This window comes from Danio rerio, chromosome 1, assembly GCF_049306965.1.
Source record: "Danio rerio strain Tuebingen ecotype United States chromosome 1, GRCz12tu, whole genome shotgun sequence".
Classification (NCBI taxonomy): domain Eukaryota; kingdom Metazoa; phylum Chordata; class Actinopteri; order Cypriniformes; family Danionidae; genus Danio; species Danio rerio.
Genome location: NC_133176.1, coordinates 62,965,001 through 62,968,593, shown reverse-complemented (window position 1 = coordinate 62,968,593; position 3,593 = coordinate 62,965,001).

Here is a 3,593-nt window from a genome sequence, read left to right as displayed (position 1 = left end):
ATACCACTGACACCACACACACAAACACACACACACACACAGACACACACCTGTATTATACCACTGACACCACACACACAAACACACACACACACACAGACACACACCTGTATTATACCACTGACACCACACACACACACACACACACACACACACACACACACACACACACACACACACACACACAGCTGTATTATACCACTGACACCACACACACACACACACACAGTGAGCTCCTGTGTGTAAGAGCAACAAAATCTGCTGTATTTTCTGTCAGCTGAAGAGGAAGAGGAGGAGGAGGAGGAGGAGGAGGAGGAGGAGGAGGAGGAGGAGGAGGAGGAAGACTAAAATACTAAGTACTTGAATGTTGGAAACGCTACTCTGCACAGGTTCACTGTGTGTGTATGTGTGAGTGTGTGTGAGTGTGTATGTGTGTGTGCGCGTGCCAATGTGTGTGCGTGCGAGTGTGTGCGAGTGTGTGTGTGTGTGCTACAGCAGTTGTGTCTCTGCCTCTGGTGTGTGTGTGTTGTAGCGTAGTGTTCTCTGGAGCTCCTGATAGCTGCAGCTCTCCTCCATATCTCAACTCCACATCAGCAGATCCTGTTTCTGCCATGCAGCAGCTCCACAGCGGCCCTCGCTCCCTCTCTCCAGCCCTCGCTCCCTCTCTCCAGCCCTCGCTCCCTCTCTCCAGCCCTCGCTCCCTCTCTCCAGCCCTCGCTCCCTCGCTCCAGCCCTCGCTCCCTCTCTCCCTCTCCTTGACAAGAAAAACCTTCACAAGGGCACAAAAGATGAATAGCCTTTCTGCAGAGGGGAGAAACCCTTTATTATTAGCCAACGCTTCTTAAAACACACACACACACACACACACACACACACATACACACACACACACACACACACACACACACACACAGATATTCACATAAACAGATGAATGGTGACATATAAGCAGGACACAGGTGACGACAGTACAGAGCTCCAGTAGTGTAGCCTTGTGTTGTGTAGAGTTGTGTGTTGTGTTGTGTAGTGTTGTGTGTGTTGGAGACAGTGGAGCGAGTCATTGTTGGTTCCTCAGGCAGTGGCAGTAGCGCACAAACCGAGCTGCTAACACACAGCACAGCGGCACACACACTCCCCCAGTAAGATGAGCAGCTTGTCACTGTTCAGCAGGGACTCAGAGTGTGTGTGTGTGTGTGTGTGTGTGTGTGATGGAGACGCTCCTGGATGTGTTTATTCCTGTGGGCTGAACACACACAGCAGTTTGAGTAATGCAGAGCTCCAGAAAACACAGACAGAGACCAGACTGATGAATTACAGCACTGCGTGCGTGTGTGTGTGTGTGTGTGTGTCTACAGCTGCTGACAGTCCAACTCACTCACCTGAGAGAGAGAGAGAGAGAGAGTGTGTGTGTGTGTGTGTGTGTGTGTGTGTGTGTGTGTGTGTGTGTGTGTGTGTGTGTGTGTGTGTGAGATACGCATCAGTCCGCTGAGCTGCTCCATCAATCTGCACCGGGATGCATAATGAGAGGTCTGTTTCCAGAGATGGCCGACGGCAGAGTGTGTGTGTGTGTGTGTGTGTGTGTGTGTGTGTGTGCAGTGCTCTGGTGGTGCTCAAAAGTGAGTCTTTCTAACACACACACACACACACACACACACACACACACACACACACACACACAGCACATCTCATCTGTCATTTAACCGTATCACCATGGGAACATGATGCAAGTGGAGACATCCGTCACCATGGCAACCGCTCAAGCAATCGACAGATTATTTTTAATCGACAGAAGCACAACACACACACACACACACACACACACACACACACACACACACACACACACACACACACACACACACACACAGTGTTGGAGCTCCTTCATCACTGTCCTCTTCTGCTTATCACACTCACTTATTTGCTCAACCGAAGCGAGAAAGAGAGAGAGAGAGAGTGTGTGTGTGTGTGTGTGTGTGTGTGTGGCTCTATCTCTGCCTTAAAGACTTTGTGGCAGTAATGAGAACAGACGTGCTGTTGTTAGATAAGTGTGTGTGTGTGTGTGGGAGAGAGAGAGAGAATGAAGTTATGAAACAGATGAACACACACACACACACACACACTCTCTCTAACATGCACTCGCACTCACACACACACACACACACACACACACTCTCTCACACCACTCAAGCTATAGTTGTGTGTGTGTGGTGTGTGTGTGTGTGTGTGTGTATGTGTGAGTGTGTCCTGCATGATGCATGAGCCGCTGGTGTCGCTGATGTCCTGCAGCGGTGGATCGATGGTCTTCTGGTAATGCGACAGCGCAGTGTGTGTGTGTGTGTGTGTGTGTGTCTCCAGGAGCTGTGCTGATGGGATGGGGTCGCCATAGTGACCGCCGCAGCGCTGGGACAGATTGCTTCTCCGTGTGTAAAACAAAACAAAGATTTCCATTTCACATACCTCACATCAGCTGATGAATAATAGACGCACACACACACACACACACACACACACACACACGTACGTACACACACACACACACACACACACACACACACACACACACACACACACACACACACGTACGTACACACACACACACACACACACACACACACACACACACACACACACACACGTACGTACACACACACACACACACACACACACGCACGCACGCACACACACACACACATACACGCACGCACTCTCTGTATTATTAAAGTGTGTTTCCCTCACCTTGTTATTGTGTGTGTGTGTGTGTGTGTGTGTGTGCGTGTGTGTGCGTGTGTGCTTCACTCAGCTGATCCAGGCCTGTGGGAGCGCTGTGGAGTTCAGCTCGTCTCTCATTATGGTGTGGATGATCTCCTCAGACGTTTGGAATAAATCAGCTGCTGCCGCTGCAGCATATCCACCACACTGCGCACAACACCACCTGTGCTGCGGTCAACACTGCTGTTCATGTGTGTGTGTGTGTGTGTGTGTGTGTGTGTGTGTGTGTGTGCGCATCGTCACACTCATGATTCTGCATAACTCACTAACTGCTGCTGGGGGTACAGTAATGAGACGGAGCCGAGGGAGGGTTAGTGTCTAGACGATCAGTGTGTCTGAACTACACATCCCCCCCCCCCCCCCCCCCCCGCCCCGCACACACACACACACACAGGCACTATTATGTCCCCTTGAGGTATTATTATGGACCTTTTAGGTACAAATTTGTACCTTTAGAGAAGGCAGCACCCAGTGACGGCCCGCGCACCTTTATTTCTGATGCTCACAGTATAAAGGCCCTGAATCATGGTCGTGTCGATCACATTGTAGACGGTGTACTCATTCAGACTGGGTCATTTCACATGTAAACTCCATCTTAAAGGACTCAATACTGAAAGCGGTGTTCACTATAAACCTGCCCCACTATAAGTCGCTTCCTCCTTACAGAGCTCTCGTGCACAATATCCTGCACTACCCTGTCCAGCCTCATGTAGACGCACCTGTCCAGCCTGTCTGATGTGTTTAGTGTTGTAGTGTATGTCGCTCTGCACTGGGGTTGTAGAATAGCTCTCAGTGTTGTGTTGCTGATTCATTAAAGGGCAGCT